This window comes from Rhipicephalus sanguineus, chromosome 9 (assembly GCF_013339695.2).
Source record: "Rhipicephalus sanguineus isolate Rsan-2018 chromosome 9, BIME_Rsan_1.4, whole genome shotgun sequence".
Classification (NCBI taxonomy): domain Eukaryota; kingdom Metazoa; phylum Arthropoda; class Arachnida; order Ixodida; family Ixodidae; genus Rhipicephalus; species Rhipicephalus sanguineus.
The window spans coordinates 52,350,239-52,376,763 of NC_051184.2; the positions used below are offsets into that span (position 1 = coordinate 52,350,239).

At 46.4% G+C, this 26,525-nt stretch overlaps 1 protein-coding gene across 2 annotated transcripts in view; it reads right to left on the minus strand.

Annotated features, from left to right (window-relative positions):
- LOC119405138 (U2 small nuclear ribonucleoprotein A') overlaps nucleotides 1-26,525 on the minus strand; it is a 456,304-nt gene that overhangs the window by 101,275 nt on the left and 328,504 nt on the right. The window contains exon 8 of one of the 2 annotated variants that reach the window (XM_049419224.1): nucleotides 9,403-9,412. The exons of the other annotated variant lie outside the window; for it this stretch is intronic. The gene's annotated coding sequence lies outside the window, so the exon portion shown is untranslated. Of the gene's footprint in view, nucleotides 1-9,402; nucleotides 9,413-26,525 lie in introns of those variants that run through there. 2 annotated transcript variants of the gene reach the window in all.

Genomic DNA, 26,525 nt, shown 5'->3' on the forward strand with positions numbered 1-26,525 from the left:
TACAGAAATTCGCATCGTCTGCCTGCGTCCTTTTGCGCTGCATGATGGCGTGAGGCGCTCGAAGTTTCTTGCCTCGCACAGTTCATCGCCCTTGCTGCGTTCTGGGCTACAAACTTAGTTATTGACAGAATTGGGGGCTGCCTCATCGTGGCACTGTGCACGGCAACAGCGCGTATGTACAGTGAGCGTCGGGCTCTCGGCATCCAATCGGCGCCAGAATCTGCGTGAAACCACCGCGCCAGAAACCACCATGATTCTTGTATCCAAGCTTGCAGATGATATTTCTAAGATAGCTCTAGGCTGTCCGCTATCTTGGCGTTTGAATATTATCGGCATACTCGGGAAGAAAATGTGAACGGCCGGCCTTTTCGCTGTAACTGATTGTGTCGAGATGTATCATGCTCTGGCGGACGACGGCGGTTGGCAGAGCCTAGCCACAACTCCAAAGAATCTCCAAAGAATCTCCACACCTCCAAAGAATCTGATCGCTCGATGACGAAGTTGAGGAGCAAAAGCACCGCTAAGGAGGACGGTAACATTTACTTACCCGTAGCTCCCTTGATACAAGGTACTGCACTTACGTGTTGTCGCAAGTGCGTGATAAAATTATAGTTGATTAAAAATTGTTTCATCGATGATTTAATAGAACCACCTTGCTTACTAGACACAAGCAAATGAATCCGACCGACAATTAGGCCAAGAAAAGAATAGGGGACAATAAATGCTGCCTTTTAATTGTAGTTAAATAATTACGATGCAAATTGAAATCAACCTCCGACGAGCAATCAGCCTCTCCGTCGGTGGGCTCCGAGCCCACAACCTTTGAATAACCTGTCCGATGCTCTACCAACTGATCTACGACGGAAGGCGCTTCCCCGTCTACTTCGTTGGGTATTTCTGTGTCTGTAATCCAAGCTTATCCTAAGTGCAAGAATTATTGTCCCATATGCTTTTCTTGGCCTAATCCCCCTGCTTACTGTAACGTTTAGAGCCAACTTGCTTTGATGCTGGCGCAACTGCTGCAAACTGATGCTGCCAAATTGTGTTGAGAGTGTGTCCAAACTATTACGCTGCCGAAACGAGGGCGTACGTAGGCGATGTTTGATTATGTTGCAACTGCACCACATATGATTCCAGAAAAATCTTCAAAGCGCATACCCAATCTTATGTGGATCCTTCCCTGGCTGTTACTATTCTGCCATGCTCATGTCGCTGTTTCTGTATGAAAACCATGAACATTTTAGACGCTGTGGCAGCAAGTTCAGCGTCAGAGAGGCAAACCAAGTGCTCACCAACTGTTATGTACGTACGTCGCTTGCAGACATGGTGACAGTGCCCGTACAGTGAGAGATGGTGACAGTGCTCGTACAGTCGTCCGAGAAATGCACGTAACACGTACACACGTTGCTGGTTCGGCTTTTTCTGTTGATCGTGCCTTACATATCCATACATTTTAAAGCATAAACCTCAAATACAAGACAAGTTTCATTCCCCCACGCATTTGTTGGCATCATTGCCTTCTGGCTTCATGCAGCCTGAGTTAACAAAACCTAATTCTTCTACTTCCCATTACACCTCAGCCCTTTCCATATGACTGATCAAAAAAGAATATTATACCCTGAAACTATAAACGATATCCATGATCTACAAACACGGAGACGTAAGGACGATGACAACTTCTGCTTTCCGGTCTGCACTTCCTAGACTCGTGACGTCACTGTCACTGCAACCTTTGTTTTACGTTACTTTGAAATAGCCATATATGTATGTCTTCTTTTCTCATATTTTATGTTTTAATTAATCGGGTCTTTTGAGATTTCGTGATGTGCTTCTTGAGCCGCAGCGATGTTCTGTAAATTTTGATGCTCTCGTGTTTTTGTTGTACCAGAACAAATGTCGTGCACTCACTGCAGGGCATCTACGTGTTATTTACTAGCGTGAAAAACTAGCTAAGTGAATGTCACAGTCCTTATTCGATGTCTGACATTTAAGCCCACTTGAGCGGTATGCTTCATTGACTTCGCGGCACTTGTTCTACTGATGATAACGCGTCACATGTCACTCTTGGGCTGACGGCAAACGACGTGCTCTATATATGAACGAAACTTTATATATTTAAAGAGTATGTTCTTTGAATGCTGACCGAAGATAACTACACAGCTTCATTTCAGCAACATATGCTATTTGTCGCATCGTCATTGAGCGCCAGTCTCGTTCAGTAAACTCTTTATTTATTCTAACATTTGCTAACAAAACATTTAGGCACTCCATTCAAAATTTCGGTTCAAGCAAGGCGTTTTACGGCCTACCTACGTCATTCTTTGTATTGGATGTTTCCCGCTCGCTTGGAACATTTAGATAATCAGGCATTGCGGTGCCGTTTACTAAGTCTCTTGATATTATCGCTAAGCGCTTTACGACGAAAGCAGCTATGAGATCGTGTCAGCCGACATTAGTGAGGTAGTTGTCTGCTGCCACCGCCGCCGCCGATGTTTTACCGCTATTGCGCTCAATCAGAAAAAAAAATCTAAGATCGAGCAGGATTTGAGCCCAGGCCCATTGCGTGGCAGTCTACCACACAGAGCCACGCCGGTAGTTGCAATTCCTTTGCAAGAAGACTATGCAGGTTTCATGTCGGGCAGGGACCAACGTTAACAGATGTAATATAAGGTTGTAGAAGTGTAGAAGAGTGAAATAACAACCAGGCGTCACACAATGTGAATGGCTTAACTAGTGAATGGTTTAAAGGATACAACCCATTACAAATGGCTCAGTCATAATTCTTCGTCGTCATCAGCCACCGCACCAACAAAGTGAACTTAAGGCTTACACATGTGTAGCGGGTACATCGCTTCTCCGCAGAATGACGAATAGTGGCATATATATATATATATATATATATATATATATATATATATATATATATATATATATATATATATATATATATATATATATATATATATATATATATATATATTTCCTTCTCTCTATTTCTCGCTTGCTCTCTCTGCATGGCATGCACCGAGGGCTTATTAACAATCATGTGAAACAAAAAAAGTCACAGTTTCGCCACAACGGCGAAGCAATGAATGCGATAGCAATAAATTGGAATGTAACGCGAAGAACGGAAAGCAGCTCGAAATTGCCAGCGCTTCGTTCGAGCCCAAAGGACGCACGAAAAGAACGCACACAGGACGAGCGCGAACTATCATGCGTCACAGCTCGACACTGGAAGCGCACTGCTCAAACATAAAGCAGGACGCACGAAACGACCGAACAGGTACACACAGGACGAGCGCGAACGAACTGTACCAGTCGTTACTTATTTCCGTTTGAACAGCGCGCCTCTTTCGCAAACGCGGCCGCTGCAGCGTCGAAGCGACCTTCGTACGCTCTGTCACTTCAGCGCAGACATCGCCGGGAGAGCACAAGACATACAACCCCCCGCTCCCCCGCCAGCCGCCCCCTTCTTTCCTCAAGATAAGCGCACGAAGGCGACCACGTTCGCAGGAACGGGGTCACGATCTTTAAAGCGCGCCACGCGCGGACATCGCGCCATCTACGTGGTAACTCAGAAAGGATACTGATGTAAGAGGTGTATATAAACAAGACGAGCGCGAACTAATTGTGACAGTTGTTACTTATTTCTGTTTGAACAGCGCGCTCCTTTCGCAAACGCGGCCGCTGCAGCGAGCGAAGCGAAGCACCCCACCGGCCGCCCCTTCTTTCCTTGAGATAAGCCGCACGAAAGCGACGACGCCCTGTAGAGCGAACAGCAACGGCGTTCGCAGGGGCGGGGCGACGATCTTTAAAGCGCGCGCGCACGTCGCGCCATCTATGTGGCCACTAAGAAAGCGTCCTGAATTACATGGTGTATATAAATAGCTCGCCGTTAGCCGGCGGAAAATTGTGCTGTCGTGGCCTAACGTCTAACGCGGCGGGCTGCAAAGCGAGAAGTCGCCCGTTCGATTCCGCGCGTCAGGCATAATTTCTTAGTTATTTTTCTTTGTGGCTTTTCTCTATATACATACACATATACATATACGGTGAATGACGGCGGCCACCCACGGCAAAAATCAGCCGAGACTGTCCATACAATTGCTATCGCAATAAAAAGCATAAATTTATATCCCTTTGTTTACGTGTGGCATCATTGCTATTTTGAAATTGGTCAGAAATTTTCGGGCCACGCCCACGTTTCTTGTCCTTCCCGCGACGTCAAAACTGTAAAAGCTCATCAGGTCATGGAGACTAAACCAGGCCGATGAAGCAGTTCATTATTAAGCAGAGAAAAAAGCCACGGTCTCACTGCAGGGGCAAACCCTTTGCAGGAATGCGATAGTAACTAATCGGAGTGTTAATGCGAAGTGAGAATACCAGCCAACTCCTTTAGAAAACGCAATAAGCACTGAGATCGGCTTAGTTGGTACTGATCCATAGCTTTCGTACGCGCGAAAGACTCGTAACAAGCACGAAGAACACAGGACAAGCGCTACTTTCAACTGAGATTTTAATGCGTGGTAACACCAAATATATAGCTGTAGCCACTAGAAGGAAAAGAAAGGCAGAAAACTGAACAACATAAAAACAACCAACAATTTTTAAAATATTTGGGGAGGGGCGCAGAATATAGAGAAGGGTGTTTGAGCTCCACTAACGTAAACCTGTGGAGGGGCGAAGCATGCAGTGTGCGCCGGTGTTTCCCAGAGCAAAATTACTGAGCAAGCACTGAGGTGCCACCGCCTCAGTGCTTGCCGTGTGGCGAGAGAGAGCGAACGGCGCGCGTTGACTATGGAAACGATCTTTCTGCGATCAACGCTGAACCCAGCTCGCGAGGAACGAGAACGCGCCCTCGCCCGCGAGAGAAAACGCCGACACAGGCAGCGTCTGCTAGCGAGTTTCTTGAAAAACCGACTGCTCGCGCTTTTTTTAAAGACGATAGTCTTTCTTGGGGAACTTCAACGCAGAAATTTTGGTCTGTCTTTCTGTCTTTCTGTTTCTCGGCACGTCCCTCGTTTCAGCCACTCGGCCAAAGTTGAACCACTTGCCTAAGGGCCAGCCATCATGAACGGCTGACTAGGTTCATACTTGGGTACATTGTTGATCAAAAAGCAAACATTACGCATATCCGAGGCGCAACATCACTAGGTAAGTATTAGGTGGTGTGTTCCTTTAATAGAAAATACTGTTACGGGGAGACGACAGAAGAAGGCTGTATTTACAGTATTTACACAACCACAGAGGTAGGGGTGACAACCAAGATGGCGAAAGCAGCAACGAACACGTCCTCTTCCTCTTCGTCCTCTAGGTAAGCGGCACATGACTACCCGCCGGCGGAGAAAGCACCGACTCGGTGCGCCCGGGCATAGACGGTCGCAAGGTGGGTTCTGGTATGTGATGGGGCTACAGACGGACAACGTGAACAATGTCGGTGCGGGGCTGAGTCGACGAGGACGAAGACAATGGCTCTATTTCTTACGTCACGTCGGTCACTTGCCGGCATACACGGTATGGTCCGGTGCACGGGAAGAGTAGATTTTCAGAAAGCCCAACACGTCGTGCTGGAGACCAAAGGAGGACAAGAGATCCAGGAAGAAATTGGGCGTTTCTGTGACGGCGATCGTAGCGAGATTGTTGGCCCGCTTGCGATTCGGTTAACCGAACGCGTGCAACTTGACGTGCATGGTCGGCGCGGGCAATAGTCACAATAGCTTCTTGAGCGTACTCAGTAGGTGGGTACATGGAAGGCGGCATCATCGTGTCCATCGTATCTATGTATAACAATACATTGATACGTAATTGATACGTAATTGATACGTAATACATTGATACGTAAGAGACCCTAGTTTCTTAAGCTGCGCTGAAAATGCGACTGCGCCGAAATTTGGCTTCCTCCGTGCCCTCTGCACGAGCTCATTGTTGTGTTTCGGCTTCGGTTCAGTATTGCACTGTACGAGTGCCATGGGGCGCCGCTCTGGCATTCCTGCTTTACCTAGGCGACGTGAATATAAAAGAGTGTGTGGAGAGTACTCGTTGAGTGCGGACGTTTCTTCTGCTTCGGCGCTTCGCGCCAAACCGCGTGTTCGGGCTGGCTGGCGTCCCCGCCGGTCGCGTTGGTCACCGCCGGTCTTCGCCTGCTGCTGCGCCGGGACTACCAGCCCGCAACACAGCATTCACGTTTCCCGACGTATTGCCAGATGGCGTTCATATCTCACGCAGCGCCTCTTCTATCGTCTTTAGACGACATTTGCAGCGAAGCACGCAGGTACGCGGCCAAATTTTTTTCCTTCTTTATTGTAAACCGACTGCTCGCGCTGCACAACCGTTCACCGGTACCTGCAATGTAGTACCGGTGAAAGATATCTGTTGTGCATAGTTGAAGAATAAAGATTCGCAGCGTGCACGTTAACTAAGGACGGACTGCGGGTCTCTGTGTCTAATATTTCTTCTGTCGCTCATCGCCCATTAACAGTGATTTTGCTGTGGGAAACACCGGCGCACACTGCATGCTTCGCCCCTCCACAGGTTTCACGTTAGTGGTGCTGAAACACCTTTCCCTACACGCTTCGCCCCTCCGCAAATTTTTGCCTTCACTTTGTCACTCTTAGCCTTGCCTTTCATTGCACCCAATGGTGCCACGAAAAGTACTTAGTATTGTTAGCTGACGTGACACTTTGTGAAGTTTCACACAGTGTTTCCTTGTACTTGAAAGCAAATCTCTATGGTATTACAATATAAACAAAGTTTCATATTGCTCCACTAAATGTCTGTTTCATATCCGTTCAAGGTGCGCACTTGGTCGGGTGATGAAACCGACAGTCAAGGTGGGATTGATTCTGTTAATGGTAAGTTCTTTCTATAAATATATGCACGACTTTGTTAGACAGCAATATTTTAAAAGCTTTTTTCCCGATCGCTACTCTGTTGATCACGTAATGCATGATGACATGGTGTGCATGCGGTGCATTAAAATTATGTTAATTATTTGTGTGTGCTTGTTGAATGCCTAGAACGATAATGTGTTTCCCATATTTAACGCGCGACCTAAAGTTATTCTGCTATTCCCATAAGTCGCTTAAAATATACAAACAATCAACAACATAGGATGTGCGAAACCGTTAACCTTAAAGTTCGCAGCGCACGAATTTTCAAGCTGCGGCGCTGGTAAGAGGCACTATAACTGTCCCTGAAACAGGAGGGATCAAATTATTCGCACAAAACGTACATGTGAGACGTTTGTTTTCATTGTTTAGAACACCGGTAAATATAGAAATATCAGGCGTTTAAACAGTTTCATGTTTTAGGAGACGGTGTGTATCTTCTAATTATTCCCCTTTTTGCTCGATATAACGTGTTCGGCGCGTGGCAAAGCCCTGAACCGACAGACAGTCAGGCTTTGTGATACTGGTCGAGCTCCTGAGGCTTTACGAAATCCGTGAAGCCGCAAACGTCACATGAATGTGTCGTTTATTTCAATGTGTAATATATAAGCATATATGTATTACGCACTCCGCGATAAACGACGCAACACTGCGTCGCAGTGGCCCAGCGTCCACTGCAACTTCAGCAGAAGATGGATAATACACAAGAGACAATTTGAGCGACGTATAACATTTCAATCAAGGAACATTACGTTACGCGCTAACGAAAACTTGAGCTCGCATTGGGCGCTCTGTGCCGCTCCTTATTGGCTTCAGCAATCGCCGTCGACTTTTGCAAGGCTGAATGAGCCTACTGCTGCCAACAAGCTAATGAGGCTGCAATGGGCACTAATTGGTACGACTTCTTCTTGTAATGCACTGTCAGAAAATCCAAAAAACGGCAGGAAGTGGAAGAAAAAAGCTTGCGATGAAAAAAAACGTAAACAGGGGGTGGGTGCTCGAGCCGACGTTTCGATAAGTGGACTTGTCTTCTTCAAGGCTGGAACTCCAGGCTTGAAGAAGACAAGTCCACTTGTCGAACGTCGGCTCGAGCACCCACCCCCTGTTTACACATTTTTTCAATGCACTGTCAGGTAGTGCAAGGACAGAAGACGAGACCCTAGCTGTGTCGTCTTTCGTTTTTTTTTCGGTCCTTGTCCTACCTCGCAGCACATTACAAGATAAAGTCGTACCAACACTTCTTGTTGTTTGGTCTACACGCTACAGTGAAAAATCCAACGCAATGTGGGAATCGATTTCATGCAAAGAAGTCAGCGAGCGGCTGCCTATGCCGCCTTTTTAACATCGAAGCTGTTCTATAGCCCGGCGTAAAATGTACGCCGTGACCGAAAACTGTCACCATCATAAACGGGCATGTGCCGCAGAATTTGGGGAACAGACGGGATCCCAGAACACCTGCGCCGATTTGTACGGCGTATAGAAAGAAGGTGAGAGAAAGAGAAATAAGGTAGAGGGAGAAAAAGAAAGACGTGGAAATAAAGAGATAGAAAGAAAATCTTGGCGAAAAAAATATCTTTCGAGGCGGTGGGATTCGAACCCGCGTACCCATGATCCGAAAGCGAGCGTCTTAACCACTCGAGTATTCAGGCATGCTGCCAGAACGCAGCACAGCCTTGTGAAGTATAGTGAAGCAAGGGGGGTAGGAAAGGGAAGTGAGCGTAAGAAGGAGAGATGTGAGGGTGAGGAAGATTGAAGGGAGGAAGGAACAGAGTAAAAGCATAGCATATAATGAATGAAAAAGTGAGGAATAAAATAAAATATGTACAAAGAGAAAGAAAGAGAATCAAAGAAAGAAATCGAAGAAAAAAGATTGAAAGAAAGAGGAAGCAAGTGAGAAGAGACAGACAAAGAAAGGAAAGAAACAGAAAGACAGAAAGTGAAGAAAAGAAAGAAATAGAGAGAAAGAGGGAGGGAAATCTAAATAGAAACATAAAAAAGAGAGAAACAACCGAGAAAAAGAAAGAGAGAGAGAAAGAGAAAACTAAAGAGAACCAAAAAGGCCTGCCCAGCTCCGCACTTCCTTAAGGCTTGGCACCACTTATAGTGCGAAGCTTAGAATTAGCTTCGTGGTCTCTTTAGCATTTCGCCTCCAGTGCAAGCTTTTTTTTTTGCTTGGAGCCAACCGCTGCGAGCTAGATCGATGCCTTTGAAAGCGTTCTGTGTTGTTGGCATATCAAGAGCTTACCAGCCACGTCCAGTTCACAGGAGCCTAAAGGGTAGCTCATTATCTGATGTAAGATCGCTAAATACGTTAAAACACCTTAGTTTTACCAAAACCAGGTGCACGCAACGGTGCAAAGAGGTACGTATCAGACGTAGCTGTCGTCGTCGTGTTCCTGAGGGGTCGAACAACTCTTGGAACTATAGCTTGCTGAGTCAGAGTAGTACAAATATAATATTTATTTATTACATTGTTAGCAAAGCGGTTAGCCAACACTGCAACCACATTTGACGTTGCACCGGAATGACTACTGTATAAGGTATTTTCCCCTAGCAGTTTAGGTTACTTGACTACCAAGCAGATTTCCAGGGTCTTATTCTCTTTGGAACTGCGATTTCTATTTTTTGCTTCTATCAAAATTTTCTGCTACGCGGGCTCCGTAACGCTACCGTGTGAGCATTTATAATGTCTATTCTCACCAGTGCTGGGTTCACAGAGGCTGTAGATCGCCCCGCCACGGTGGTCTAGTGTTTATGGCGCTCGACTGCTGACACGAAGGTCGCGGGATCGAATCCCGGCCGCGGCGGCCGCATTTTCGATGGAGGCGAAATTGTTTGAGGCCCGTGTACCTAGCTTTAGGTGCACGTTAAAGAACCCCAGGTGGTCGAAATTTCCGGAGCCCTCCACTACGGCGTCTCTCGTAATCATATCGTGGTTTTGGGACGTTAAACCTCAAATGTTATTATTATCAGAGGCTGTAGATCACTTGTGGCGCATACCCATATTGCATCGGCCAGGCTACCAACTGTTTATTGTCGGTTCACAGAAGCCAATATATAGGCATGCCGCACTGCGCCATCACGATGCGCACAACACCAAGATTACTTTACAAAACTATACCGCGGAAAGAGCTGTGAAAAAAGCAGGTCATTTGTTGCAAGCGCCACAACCTTTACTACGTAATCACAAAGTGTACACCTCTATTTTTATCTCTTTACTTTTTTTATCTTTTTATTACTCTAAGATACTGCGACCGCACGGACAACACATGAAAGGGCACCATGAATTATAATTGAAATCTAAAATGACTAAAACAATAAACAACACTTCTCATATCATCCCAAGCCAGCAACAAAACAACAACGATGAAGCACAACACCAAGAGAGTCGAAACTTAAAACCTTCTAAAAAACGTTACAAATGGCCATATGGCAAACAAAACAGGTGAACAGAGTGCACAGCAACTAAACCTCGTCAAAAGGGTAACAAAAGAAAGCCCTGGCAAAGTCCTACCCACAATATTAAACATGGCCATTTAGGAACACTATTTCTTTGTCTGAAAGCGAAATCGACGGCATGCTTACGTATTTGTCATTGTACTGTCTTATCAGTACGCTTCTGTGATCTCCCTGTCAGTCTTTTCCCGGGCCTTTGCCATGACTATACACATTGGAATGTGTCCTGTGGAATGCGGGTATATGTCACAGGTGATTAGGTGTCTATATCAACCCAACAACGGCAACGATAAACGCGAAATGTTAACGCGATAGCGTAAAAGAGCCCTTGCGTCGCGCTCAATCCAGTACCGGCGTCGGCGGCGCTGTTGGTCAGAGAAAAATTCCAAACGACGCAAAAAATTAAAATCACGATTCTAGCCGGAATTGAACTAGGCATTCTACGTGGCAGTTAAGTATTCTATTGCAGACTTAAGTCAGTGCTAGAAACCGCTTATGAAAGAGGCCCTACAGAGGAATCATGTCGCGACAGCGTCAAATGTGGTCGCAGTGTTGGCTTTCCGCTTTTTTTCGACACCGGAGGGATGCGCTAACCATCGCTAGTTATGACATGCACATTATTGCAACGTAACGCGCACTTCGCTACGATAAAGCTGACGACTGTGCTCTAAAGTTTGTGCTGACATTGTCAGCCCACAATCTATGCTTTATGCGCCACTGTGGTCGAAGTCCCTAGTAAGCATACAATGGGCACACAACTACTTAATTTACACAGAGACGTCTATGCACTGCGTAACCGTTGGCTAAACGAAGAAAAAAAATGCCCCCACCTCCGCGAAGAGAATCGTGAGGAAATGCGAATGCATTTCTTGCGCCGAGAGTACAGGGCGTAGTAATTTTAATGGCGTAAATTAATGACGAGACGAGGATTTGTACCGTAACCATTTATTCACACATTCATCAGCACCTGTTTGTGTTGTCATTGTACCTGACGGCCATAATCTCAGCCTTGTGGTCGCCGTTGGCGTTTCACAGCGGCGTCTCGAGTACACATTTCCGGATGTTCTTGAGAGGCGCCCAGCCAGCGAACGATCGAGAGTGAGGCGCGAGCGGACGGGAGAGTGGGGCGCAGGGAGGAGAGAGAGCGAACGGCGAGAGAAGGAGCGGCGAAGCACTGCACCTACTCTCTCCTACACTCTCTCGCACCACATGCTCCGGTTGCTAGGGGCGAGGATAAGCGCGCGCGCCCGCAGCTGTTGCTATGGGAGAGGGAGTGAGAGCGGAGAGATAACACCTGCCGGCGCGCGGACACCGACAGACGCCTGACATAGCCCGACTAAGAAATGCATTCGCATTTAAAAGCGAGCATAGGCAGCTACTGGCTACCTGCTACGCATGAAATAGATTCCTACAACGCGTGGGATCTGCCGGATACTTCTTTCTTTCGGAGTCTACAAATATACATCGTCCTCCCCATTATTCATCTAACTTAGGAGTCATCAAATGTTTCCTGAGTGAGTGTGTGCACAGTGTAATTTTGGGTATCGCTACTTCTTGTTTCAGGTTGTCACAAGTGGAGGTGACGTGGCTTTCATTTTTTCACGCTCTATATGGCGTTATCGTATAGTCTTTCCGACAGTGCTTGTTTAAACCATGCATTAAACTTTAGTTGGCTCGAAATATTAAACATAATGCCTAATTATCTGTTAGTTTTTTTTCGCTCAAAACATTCCCTTTGTCGCAACACTCATAGTTTAAATACCAAATTCCAGTATTCGCGGTAAAGGGTTAATAATCCGCGCACGTCAACATGTCAATATATAGTTGTACTTAGTCAGTGCACATATTTCTTCGCTTTTCCTGCGAGCATCTGTAGTCGATTATGAATTATGTCCCTAATTACTACCTATTGACTGGCCGCTCTGATGTTATCCTATGTAATGAAAAATTATAGCTTTTACAGGGATACATGCCGGCAGTTTGCAGAAATCGTCTCAAATGCGGACATGAGCTAAAAACAGTCATTCCACTAGTTCGACCACATATCTATAAGTGCCGTAATCGGCTTATCAGAAGCCACGTAAAAATTGAGCCCGAAAATGTTGGTGTAGAGACGAACGTTAATTCAATCTGCAGACAGCTTCCCCTCGGCACTATACTTCTTATTTAATCATCCAACAGCCACGACAGTCTAGCGGTTATGGCGCTCGACTGCTGACCTGAGGGTTCGATCGCTGAGGTGGCGTTCCAATTTCGATGGTGGTGAGAAGCTCGAAGTCTGTGTACTTAGATTTAGGTTCACGTTAAAGAACACCAGGTGGTCGAAATTTCCGGAGCCCTTCCTTACGTCGCCCCTCATAATCATATTGTGGTTTTAGGACGTATAACCCCAACAATTACTGTTATTCAGTCATTCAATCAATTTTATTCATCCAATCGATTCTTGAAAGCGATTGATATTATATGAATGATTGGTAACTTTACGCATGACCTTTATTTCACAGAAATTATCGCCTCTCGGCCACAGTTAGGAATCGGGTAGAGGGGCAATTTTGAATAAAATCACAGAAAAAAGGAAATGCAGCTCAAACAAGGGTGAAGTTAATCAAGGGCAGATACCGCACAAAGAGCGAAGAATAGGGGATATTCATGATGCTTGGTGCTTCGGCAACAGTGGGCGCGTCCGCCATTTTTTGATGGGCGACGTCGCGGCATTGTCTGCTATAGAGTCTCCATAAGGACAGGCCACGGAGAGGCTGAGCCGCACTCGTTGACGAAGCTTTCAGACCAAGAAAACGCGGCCGTTTCTTTCGACATCCAGCGCCGAACGGTCTGCGGACCTCACTGTGCTGCTGAGAACTCACTATCGGAGATATGCGCGCTTAAAATATCATCCGGACGGCAACCGCAAGAGTCTTACCGCTTCATAAAGCCAAACTGTTGTGCTCTAGTGGCGTGCGCTTCCGATCTGCGGTAGGCTTTCAAGAAAAGCGTTCGTTGCAGAGGAGGTGTAACTTCCAAACTTCCAAGATGACCTTACACTGCAATACATCTCGATTGTATTTCCCACTGTGATTTTATACACGCGTCATTGACACTCGTCTAATATCGACACCACGTTGTTCATGCGCGATCTGTGAAACTCTGTGCTGTTTCTTTCGGCTCATTCCTTTAGCCACAAGTATCTCTACACCCTCCGCAGTAGCGTGTGTTGTAGTTCTTTTTAAATAAAACAGGTATGGACGTTTGCATGAGTGGTGCGCCGCAAACCAAACAAAAAATTGGGGGACGCTTAAGCTTCGCCTTTAAGAGCTGAACGCGATAGCGATATTCTGTTCCTAGTGCGCAGTTCGAACACTACGAGGGTTTAACAGAATGCGCCCACTAAGGCGTGTGCCTTATGTAATGGGTAGCATGCTTTAAACCAGGAGCAATTATGCGCGAGAAACTTCTTCGAAGTTGCGATGCACCCACTACGGGGTCTTAAGGGAATACGCGCAGTAATGTGCGCGCCTTTTGTCATGGGTGGCTGTCTTTAAACCACGAAGTCGTTACGATATTGGCATGGTGTGACGCCCTATGGCAATGTACACTTGTACCACGCAATACTACTGCGATATTACATCTCGTACTGTGACACCTGTACACAGGACGCGTATTTTTGGGAAGCACGAAAGTTACTTTTAGTGCAGCTCCAAGCAGAGGCGTGGCTGTGTGGTAGAACACCTGCTTGCCACGCAGACGGCCTGGGTTCGATTCTCATTCGGACCCAACATTTTTATTATTTATTTTATTTGCAGCTTTTTCGATTTTTCGGTCACGGACATGATGATGATTTTTCGCTCACAACCAACGGCCCCGACGCCGACAGCGCAATTTCTGCGATACGAGCTCTCTAACGCTATCGCGTTAAAATACTTATAGCGCATTTCAACTGTACACAAAGAGCGGGCCGAGTAATGCACTTTTACGGCACACTAATTGTTTAAAATGTTTTGTGGTCGCAATCTATCGCGCGGATTTAGTATTGCCGTTCAGGTCTTTTTAAACGCTATACGTGTGCGTTCATTGACATATTTTTTTTTTTAAAGTGCGCTCTTTGCTTTCGCATGCCATGGAGGCGTGCATAATCGCACCTCCGTGGTTATGCATAGATGCGCGCGAAAGCCCGCGATCAGCGGAAAGATGAGTACGAACATCTACTCACCAAACAGCTCCATCTACTGTACGGCTCCTTAACTCTTTGATCTGTGTTTGCAGCGCACGCTGACCGAAGGAAGCAACAGAAAAATAGAAGGGGAGGAGTAAAGGTGTGTAAAGCGAAGGGCATACATGGCATGCGCACTATGTACTTCGGCGCACACTGCCTAGCGAAGCTTGCAAAAAGATCTACCTGTTGTAATCTTTGCACTGACCGAGTCTCCTGTGGCAGCACTAATTTACCGTGGGCGCGCGCCGCATGCAGCGTCTGTGGCACTGTATACGCCTTGGTATACGTAAATCATTGCTTTCGTCGATCTGAGACAACGACAAACTAATGTTGATCAATCCTCCTCTCTCGCACGTGTGCGACGTCGGCCGTCGCACAAGCGCGAGAGAGCATGATCGATAATATATCGATCAGAGAATGCATATATCGCAATATATTGCTCTGCAAGCTTCGCTTATTTTGCAGACGAGCAACTAAATAGCACAGAGGAATAATAACTAAAGTTGAAGAGCGCTTCTGCGCGCGCCGGTCATTTCCGAACCAAAGAACAGTGCCGATCTTGTTGACGAAATCAGTTCGCCTCGGTACATCATTTTTCTTCGTTCAGGAAACTGGTAAATTCGACTAAAAATAGTGTTACCTTGTTCCCGGCATTATCAGGACTCCCTCGCTGCCTGAACAGCGCACGAAGCATTGGGAAGACATCGCCGATTGAAGATTTAAAAAAAAACAGTAGCTAGCACCTGAAAGGCTGCGATATGCTACTGGTTTCGTTTTCATGCCCAATAAAACATGGCGGATTGAGCTTATGGTATTGTCGATAGATGACCCTGTACAATTTAATATCCCCTATACAAGAGCTAATTATGTGAAGATCATAGCGCAAGGTATTTCTTTTGTTAAAATGCATCTAAAACCTTCAGAAGCACAAACCTGAGTTCACATGTAACATGCTGGTATTACGAAAACTAGGGCGTGGCACAAAAAAAGTTAAAACCAATAGTGAGTGTGGGCAAGAGAAGACGTATGGGGCTGATATGCAAGAACATATCAACCCCATACTTTCGCCTGCTTTCTAAGGGTATAAATATTAAGCATGCCCAATACACTTCCATGAACTCGTCGCAAACAATACAAATAAAACGTCGCTGAACGCGTTAAATGGTTAAAATAAAAATTCTTTGGTAGCAGTTTAAAAAGCCGGTCCTAATACTTTCCTATGCGTGGCCAGAAATTTCATTAGCTGTCAACTTAAAGCTAACTTTGCGGCTATTATTGTTAAGGCTTTTTTATACGATCAAGACAATGTATATTTCAAAATCAACATATGAGACAATGCTGCTCAATTCATCCTTCCACTTGTCGAAAAGTTCGCTCCAGCGACATCCCTTGTTCAGGCATTTTTATCTCTGGCGCCATATCTTTAAGGGTGTCATTTTTTCAGGTGCACACAGCATGCTAAATCTGACAGAAGAAGTTAAGAAATACATCCAGACCTACATCAGTAAGGACGTTCTGGACTACAGCCTGAAAGACAGACCAGTGGCCAATCAATCGTAAGCATTGTCCGATGCAAGGTCATTTTTCCCGCACAGGCAGGAGCTAATGTTTTTGAGCAAATGTTAAGGCTTCGGTAACGCAAGAGCGTGCGATGTCGTTTAGAAGGTTTACTCTCACCCAGCTATTGCTACTAACAACCCTGATAAGTTTTCATGATTTATACAAATTTATGCACGCTTATGCATATATAATCTATATTTGGATACAAGTCTCTAACAGCAGTTTTTTGGCTGCTTTGTGTGGCAGTGGTTGCTTATGGGAGTAATCAGCGGAGCAACGCGGATCAATATGGGAGTGCAAAAAGACAAGACAGGGGCTTACTTCCGGGGACGGTTATTCTTACTCTGACCCTTCGTTCTTCTAGTTCCACCGCTCAACCGCTAGCGCACGGGTCCCAGTGCTGCCCTTCGTCATTACACGCGGCCACTCTGAATGTATTGCGTCATGTTAGCAATGTCATCCGTGGCGGTCTTTCTCACTTCACTCTCATCTGTAGCACTCGGGTGGTCCGAAATGGCTGTACGTCGCTGATCTATCTTTCCAACGCTGCAATTCCTGTTGAGGCGCTGCCAGAGATATCTATGGAGGGTGACATTGGCTGTGCCGTAGTAGTCGTCGCACGCTTAGCAGACAATTGTGTTGCCGAAGTTAGCGCTTCGGCAACATCGTGATTCAACATGGCAGCCTATGTCTTGCTGTCACCGCACTGTTTGGCTCCGCTGTGACCAGCACAAGAGATGGTCTGCGATGGCTCCGTACAGCGTCTATACGCGTGAACGCCACCATAGCTGGACGCCAGCCGCAGTCGTTAAAGTTGTTCAACCATCTCGGTGCATCTCGGTGTTTTTGTTAAGTTGGTCACTGTCCGACCAATCAGTGGCGAACCCATGGCGAAGAGACCGGCTTTGTCCATGGTTGGATGGTGCCTGGGGCATTGGTGCATCGCAGTGCGTTGAGCTCCATAGTACACAAGGAAGGTAAGTTCACCGACTCTGTCGACGCGGACGTGCATCGTTAGAAGAAAGAGCGTTTGGTAGTGTCGTGCATCTGGTGGTGGAACGTCGATCCGGCCACCGAAACTCGTCGGGAGGTCCTCCCTCTAAAATGGCTGTGAGAACAAGCTGACTCCGGTGTTCGTGCAAGGTCAGGCTGTCAAACTGCTTGTTGACGAGCTGCACTGTGCAGTTGCAGTCTTGAGGATGTGCCCCTCCTGAGCTCTGTCCTTGATGGGTGTTTGGGAGAACACGCACGTGCCATGGCAAATGAAACGAAAAAAAAAAAAATATATATATATATATATATATATATACGAAATAAATGTTGAAATAGAACGTAAAACACTTAAACAGTTGTACTATTGCCCACGACCCATTCTGCTATTTTGAAGAAAAATATATTCCTGTTTTCCGGAAAGAGCGCCAGGTGAATTGTTGCTGTGTGGTTCTTTTTAGGCGTCATACTGGCTCTAGCTTCCACTATGTAGTTTGTGCGCTCACGTTTATGTCTAAAGGTGTAAGCCTATGTCTATGCACAACTACAACACCACCGTTTTTCTATTGTGTCTACCCTGCACGAAACAACTAAGGATATTACGCCGAAATCCGAGCGCCACTTTGTCTCCCACAGAACCATTAGCACTTCATAGTCTAGCAGCTTGCCACACTTCTGCATATCCTGAAAGACACGCCAAAGTATTTACTATGAAGATCCGTGAGCATCAAGATTCAACAAGCAAAAGCCCTTCATTTGGTACGTAGCGTATCAGCAAACGCATAAAAATGTAGAAATATATTTCAAAGAAAGTTTCAGAAATCAGCTTGAAAGATTTCTTTCATCGCCAAAGTCTACGGCTTCGTCAGTCCAGAAAGCTTTTCATGATCGTTCCTCCCCGCGAGTGGTTCACTGGCTCACGCTGATCCTCCAGGTCTGAGTCTGCGAAGGAAGCTTCCTATGATTCTTCATGACTACGTTCTTGAAATGCTTCCATGTGCGGCTTTTCCTATTTGAATTCCATTTCATAGTTTGTCACGAGTCAGAGGCGCGTCGATGTCGGAAAGTCCTCTCAAGAATGCATGAAGCAGGCTCATAAGCCAAAAAATATGCGAATGGCCCTCTGTTGCTGGAATAGCCAGCACTGTGTCCGTCACACCTTGCACGCAGCAAATGCTCAGCGAAGGCCGAAAGGCAGGAGCTTAAACTGAAACTGGATGTCTGGCCGTAATAAGGAAGGTATCTCTTCGATCCATCTCGTTGACCTCAATTTGCCAGTGGCCAGTATTCAAATCTGTCGAGATAGTGCGACAAAGCTACTTCACAGACGCGACAGTCAACAGTAACAGAGCTAGTTCAACACGTCATTTACTGATGGAGTGGAGCGGTCATTCCTGGTGCTTTTGTTCGATAAACGACCATGAACGTAAAAATACAGAGTTTCATCATGCGTCCACAATAAGGCTGCATGGGTTACAGTCCATGGTAACTGATTTTGACGCATAGCATTTAATCCACTTGCAGCAATATGGCGCCTCGTTCACTCGTCCAAACTCGCTGTGGACTGCGACGTATTGACCCACCGCACCTAACGGTTAACTACTACTGTTTCTGGAATCCTTGATGACGAAGAAAGACTTCTCTGCTTAAGGAGCGCACTTTGGAGATGCTTTTTTTCGCAAATAAAAAGGCTTGGACTAATGTCGAAAACTGGTTCTTGGACTGGAGCTAGTGAACTTGAGATGATAGAATTCTGCTAGAAAAAAAGCATCGTTTTCGCGGCCGCCAGGTATTCTCTGTCGGTCCCTATGTGGAAGACGGCCGCTACGCGCTAAGCGCGTCCTGCAGTACGTAAATAAAGTGTTTCCGATCCAATCCAAATCTCAACAATTTATTCTATTTGCCCTGATGATCTCCTTCTTGAAGTATTTGTACCTGTGGCTAATTTTGTCAGCGCCCCTTTCGCTTGTCCTATATGTAATTTTGCTATTTTACTGAGGACGAAAATTTCGCGGTGCAGCCGCAGGTGCTGCCTGCCTTAACGATACTCTGAGTGTCGTGGGCGCTTCTCTGCCGAAGAAAATGATGACTATTGAGCAAAGCGGGCTTCTGAGTTGGTCTTGTGGTACGTGTATTCAGTTTACAACGACATAGTTCCAGTTCAGGCGTTTCGGCCTGGACTGGAACTAGATGTATAAACTGGACCTGTCTAAACTAAACTGGAACTGGATGTTTGGCGTAATAAAGACGGTATATTTTATTGTTGTTGTTGTTTCACGTCCCAAAACCATGATTTGATAATGAGAGACGCCGTAGTGAAGCGCTCCAGAAATTTTGACCATCTGGTGTTCTTTAACGTGCACCTAAATCTAAGTACACGGGCCTCAAGCATTTTCGCCTCCATCTTAAATGCGGCCGCCGCGGTCGGGATTCGATCCCACGACCTGCGGGTCAGCAGTCGAGCACGATAACCACTAGACCACCGTGGCGGGTAAAGGAGGTATCTCTTGATAATGCCTGGTCTGTGGGTCGTTCTATTTACTCGGATTTCCAGCCAATAACTGTGCCGTGTTGGCTTAAGAAGCCCATGCCTCGTGTTAGTTCTCGTAGGCATTCGTTCAATAGAACGACAGTGTCACATAAGAAGCCTAATCAAGTACTGTTAACCATCGCTGCGCAGATACTCATCTCTATTACGTTTTCTCCACCTGTCTAGCGTTGAGGACCTTAAGTATAGCACGTTTTGGGCTAGTTGGTTCATAGATTCCCAAACAAGTTCAAACTGCGCGAAGAAGACAGCAAGTAAAAACATAGAAACATGCACACACATGAAGCCCGGTTTTATTACCTTCCCATGCAGTTTGCACTTAGCGGTGACGAATGATCCACTCATTTCGGAGCAACTGGCGCCTCACCGGTAAATGTGCGTCCTTCAAGGAACATCTCAAATTCAGTATGCTTTTTTGCCTTGCATTATGGTTAGGCGACGGCGCCAGATCCCGGCTGTAAACGCCTCGATTCGAGGCTTCTCTGGTATGATTGTATGCCGGCACATCGACAAGATTGGTCTGGAATTGTTGTTTTTGTCGGCAGGGGAGGATCTTTGTAGTTCGTTAGACGGCGACAGCATCTCCATCGGTTCTTGTTTTCCTTTTTCCGGGTATGGTGTAACAAATTGATCACTGGTTACCTTCAGTGTAGTAATGACATTGCGGTGCGATGTAGCTGTCTGGCAGCAACGAAATGAAGCGTCGTCGAGGTTTCACTGCGCCGCTGCGGGACAGTCGGTGGCCAAATGTAGATGTGCGTTTTCCTGCCCGCGCATCACGTTGACGGTGAACGCACCCAGTTCCATCTTGGGGTACGGGCACCGACAGTGGCATGCGAGACACGCTAGCGAATCGCTTCGTTATGCGTTTCTATAAAGACATTCCCTCAATGCGTAACTGGTCACGCGGAGAATAGAAAAAAGGATGTCCCTTCAACGGCCACTCGGGCACCTTCCTACCGACGCGCAAGAATAAAGAAGAACTCCACCATACGCACAAAGTGTTTCCCAATCTACCCCACTGCACGACGTGACGCCTGGGATCTTATTCAAGCCTGTGCCACCAGACTCTCTACTAATAGCCCGGCTGTGAACAGTCTATGTGCAAGGAAACATTTACAGTCCTAGCTAAGGCTTGGGCGCGCGCAGGCGAAAATGTATACTATCTTGTTCCATTCGCTGTTGATTCACTTGAATTTGCTTTAATTCACTTGCAGTCGCCTACTACTTATCTTCAATCAAATTGCATTTGCATTGTCTCACCTTTATTTCGCCTTAATCCACCTTTGAGTCCATCTAATTCCCCCAAGTTCACAGTAAATAACCTCGCGCACCTGTTCATAACTGCTTATTATTTGACACACCCTTACTACTTTAATGCACAGTGGTCTATTGGTTATGGTGCTCGACTACTAAACCGCAGGTCGCGGGATCGAATCCCCGAAGCGGCAGCCTCGTTTTCCATGGAAGCGGAAATGCTTGAGCCCCGTGTACTTACATTAAATTGCACGTTAAAGAACCCCAGGTGGTCTGAATTTGCTGAGACCTCCATTACGGCGTCTCTCATATTTATATCGTGGTTTTGGGGCTTCAAATCCCATCAATAAATTATCCTAATTCCTTTAAACACAATCTTCAATTAACTTTTCATTCTCATCCAGGGTATGGGTGAGTATGCGCCACACGTGTCTTTTGGTGCCATTCGTGTTCACGCTGACGACGCCAGGTCTTTCTACTCACGAGTGATATATAGCACGTCTTAATAAGGGCAGCTGTGTAGCATAACTTCCATGTTATGTAGAATTTTCTGATCCCTGCAGCCATGTTGTGGAGTTCTTTCACATTCATACTGCACGTAGGTCTTCAATCATGATATGAGCTGTTCGCGAGCCCATCATAAGTACCCTGCTCGAACGCATGACAAACTTCGTGTCCTGCAGATGAGAAGGACTTTGTTTTTTCCACGTACCTGCAGCCTGGTGTTTGGTCTTCTATAGAGTTGGGCTATTGGCACAGCGTCGGCACTAAACAGAGTAGGGCTATCGACTCTGTTCACAGTGGCACAGAGTTGGGCTATCGAACAGAGTCGGCACTAGCGGTAAACGGACTAAACCCCAAGGGATGGATACCGGTGGCCTGTCGCCGCTCCAGCAGCAGTGTGGGTTGTGTTTGTTCGAGAATTCACGATAGCAGCTGAAGGGAACGATTCGGTCGACGTTGAGTTGAGTAAAATCATTCTTTTCTTGTAAAGCATGTTCGTGAAGTCAGTGGTTTTTTTTTTTTTTAGTAGCGATGCGAAAAACAATTGTTTATTGTGAAGGCATCGCCAACGCTTTTCGCTTCTCAATGCGCAGTGAGACTAACAATCGTAATTCCCTGACACAGTGCTATTGCCTTTGAGCACAATTCAGACTCATGTTGGGGACTGTGTCATGTTTGTCGTCGATGGCGACAAAGCTTTGCGGCGGGCCACACCACCAAATGCAGTGTCGTCTCCTCTATGTGCTTTTCTGACGATGCCACGCACGTTATCGCATTCGTTCTCCAGCCTTCCGGGCTTAGCAAAGACCCCCAAAAAGTCTGCGTCAAGGGGACACACGAGACAGCAATAGCAGAATTGAAGTGCTCATGCCCTGCAGGATGCTAATAAAACCTCACATAATTCGGATATGGCTGCTCGCGGTGCGTGCTGCAGTTTGCTGTAACGCACCTTGCGAGGCAGCAACAGGCAGTCAAATATACCCCACAGTAACTCTAATTTTGGTGTTATATGACGCCCCAATCATTGCTGGAAGATCCATTTAAAAGATTCAGGCAACAAATATGTCAGCATCAGCAGTGGCGATAAACTCACTCGCGCATATTCATTCATCCCTTACGGTCCGTGCCTTTCTGGCTCGTGAAACATTTTTGGTCTATACGAGATGATGCACCAACTGGGCGAGTTTAGGCGCTCGTATTCGTACTTCGAAACAATGAGAATGCTTCTCCTAGTTGAGTAAGCGTGGCGGAAAACGCGCAAAGTGCAGTAAGGCTCTGTGAAGGTCGTTTAAAAGGATTCGCAGCTAGCGCGAACAAGCGTTGCATTCACTGCGAAGGTGGCGCACGAAGCATGTAGAACGAATTTTGTAGTTGCAGACTCGATTCATTTACATGCGAAAGTAGACAAAGGCGTAAGAAAATCGCGTCTGACAGCCCTGGCCAAGTCACCATGACCTTTCGCGGACTGCAACGTACTTGCTGCGTACTATCGGAAAGCACTTTTCAGTTCCGACAGCTGTCAAGTCATTTTAGTCGATGTTGTGCGTCGCCGGGTTAGGAATGATAGCTTATCTCTGGCTTTGCACAGTATGTATGGCACTGCGGAACCGATCGATACGTCGCCTTGGGAACTGAAGCGTTTTCGACAACTATGGAGCGCGGGATCACGATATTGAAACAGCAGCCCCGTACACTTCCACACACCCCACGGGCGACGTATCCACACTAACGCTCCGACGGTGCTGCCACCTATAGGTCGATCTCTCGGCCAATGTAAACAGGTACGCGTGCGAATAATTACGCAGCAATCAGTATTCACCAAATGTTAATGAAAGTTAGGAGTTGCAGTTTTGTTACTGCAATGTTAGTTTGTTTTCGTTTATTTTCTGTAATCTTCAGTGTCCGTTGCAGGCGTTACCATGGCTTCTTCACGAACAGTGACATTTCATCGTTGTTTTTCAGGCCTACGCTTACCGCGGAGGTTGTAAAGCTTACATACGAAGGTGATTGCAAGCAACCATCCTATTTCCCTACTTCGGGGTGCAGCGACTACTACATCTTTTACATATACCACGGCATAAGTACCCCATTTAAACTAATGATCAGCATCACACTTTCATACAAGAGAGAGAGAAATGACACATTTGAAGTCGACGTCAACGATGCAGGATACATATTCTGGAATCCCGAAAACCTTACGGTGCCTCTTCAGTATACAGCTAACTACTCTGAAGTGGTATGTGCGTTTTGTGGTAATATAACAGACGTTGAACCGCAGTTAGGGTTTCGGGGAAAGGCACAACATCCCCATAGATATTAGTATTACAGAATGCCTTGGTATGCAGTTATAGTAACAGGCAAGTTTAATTAATAGCAGTCGAAGCTTCTTTCTACGGAGGCGTTAGAAGCATTGAACGTAAGATGGTAGTAGTATGAACATCGCGATGTACCGGTATAGGCACCCGGAAGCGCCATTTTTGAGACCCGACAGCAGCTACTGGAAGAGCATTTTTGGGAGGTGGTAGTGCATCAGTGCTGCCAACCAATTATTGGAAAGTACCCTACGTCACGGTCAAAGTTACCCTACTTTGTCTTACGACTAAAATAGCGCAGTTTGATAGTAATGGGGTACATACTGTACTTCACTGTACGACATGCAGATGTATCGTGGCGCTGAAGTCTGTGACGGCTTCGGTGGTGTGAAAATTAATCTCGAAGAGAGACTAAGGAATAAGGCAGACAGCAGATGGGAAGAGAAGGCGTTCAGGTATTTGTATGAGAAGACCGTTGACTCAGTTCAGAGAAAAAAAAACTAGAAGACTGGCAGTGTACGGCTGGCAGTGTAAGCGATATGGTAACAAAGAGCATTAGGCGAAAATTTGGAGAGGTGGAAAACATTTATTGAATACCAGCGATAGATACAAGACCGGCTCTGAGTAACTACCGAAAGGGTAAAGACGATATAAGCAAGGATACAATTTATGGTAATTCAAGCGGAAGCGCTTTGGCACTCGCGTTGATGCCGACGGTCACTTCTCGCGTTTGAGGAGGATAAAAGGCTTTCGCCTTCATAACTGGAACCGACAACCGTTGCGGAGGAGGAGGAGGAGGAAGGAAATGAATGAAAGGCAGGGAGATTAACCAGACGCGCGTCCGGTTTGCTACCCTACACTGGGGGAAAGGGATGAAGGGATTTAAAGAAAGAAAGAAGAGGGAAGAAGGCACTGTCAGGGTACATATGCGCCTGTCCATTGAATGCCTACAAGCGGTCGCTTAAACCGGTCGATTGTTGCAAAATTTAAAAGCCCCACCACGCAATGAAGGAAGGTAAGATGACAGAGGGAAAAAACCATCTATTGGAAATCAATAATGCTAGCTCAGGTGTGTGTGATGTATTATATTTCGTGTCGTCCCTATGCGATTCGAAACAGTTTTAATATTATTCAAAGAAAGATTTAGCTCTCAGATCTCTTTAGAAATGTCACCCTCAGAGATCTCGCGTCGATGGTGTACATTTTTTGCTTATCGATGCCGAGAGAAAAGTGGACATCACCACTGATAAGAAAATCGCATTACCGCCCTAGTACCCCACACTGCCCGGAAAAAATCCGAAAATACCCTTCAAGTTGGGTAATTAGCCCACGGTTGGCATGCCGTGTGTTACTACGCCGTGTGTTACTACTATCTGTTACTACGCCAATTAGTCAGTTGGCGGGAGATTTCGGTTTTGGTTTCGCAAGCGAATCCAACATGTGCGCTTTCGCACGAACATCCAAGGCTTATGATGTCATTTGTGTAATAGTGTTATCGAAGATAGGTTGCATCAAGGTGTCGTAACTTTAATCGAGAGCGACGATGTTAACATTTTCTTTTAATGCGGTCTAATATTCTGCATTGCGAAGGAACAGAGAAAGCAGCGTTATTGAACCGGTCGTTTTTGTTTTTGAAAGAAAGAAGGGCACGACCAAGCACGAACTGCGCTTTTGGAAAACCTGCGAATAAGCAACGAACCATTTCCTAAATTTTAGTGCATATAGCGTCGGCGTCGTCGTTTTCGTGCTTTCGGAGACGCGATAATTTTATGGAAACGCTCACGTTGTTTTCTCAGGGGACCCGAAGGCATCGACGGGCTGCAAGAATCTTGTCCACGACCGGTCGGGAGCGGGCGTCTCATGTTTTAATATCAAGTGGGCGGGCGGAACGTGCTCCTTATCTATCATGGCAAAGAACGCTGTTTTTGCACGGTGAAAAGCATGATGTCAACCGAATAATGGACGTGAACGCGTCTACTGCCCAGGCGAAGCTTTGCACTGGCAATTCTATCATCGTAAATCGCTTTCATCACGCTAATCGCAAATCGCCAAGGATATCTTCCGCCGTAGACGCCGACGGAAGTGGCGTTACAATACCACGGCCAAACTGGACAGGCGCGCGAGCGTTCCGGAACGCTCGCGCGCGTTTCCAGTCCGGCCGTGACAGTACATCTTCAGCGTTATTGTACCAGCATTAGTAAGCAGCCGAAATAATGACCATGTATGTAATGCAATTGATGAAATGGGTCATTTCTTTTACTTTCTGTTTCCAATCGCAGTTTAGCTTTTAAGCAGCTGATCTGACGGAAGACTGGCAGGTCTCCGGCGTCACCTTCAGTGTGGCTAACGCAATGAGAGAACCGTTTGAGCTGGTGGTACCACTTGCACACAACTTCTTTCCTAGTGATACTATACGCTGAACAAATTCTTTCCCAACGCACCGCTGTGTTCATGTTTACAACAGAGCTGTTATGCTCGACGTTTGCCGTGTGTCGTAGATAGAAAATTATCATCATGATGAACCGCCGCCACGGTGTAAGATATATACTCTTTAGGTGAGGACACTCGCGAGACGCCATCGACCAGATAAAGTAACAACGCTGAGCACCCGTCGGTCCGCTGACGGCAGCGGATACCTATCGGCGGGTTGACGCAACTTCAACGTAAAAACGCGTTCCCGTAGCAACTGGCCCTTCGCGGGAAATCTGAATTTCCTAGTCAGCGAACGCGGCCATGGTACGTCAGCAAGTAAAGTTGGAAACGCATACCGCGTTTTCACGAGCGAAAAACGAGACATGCGGCGG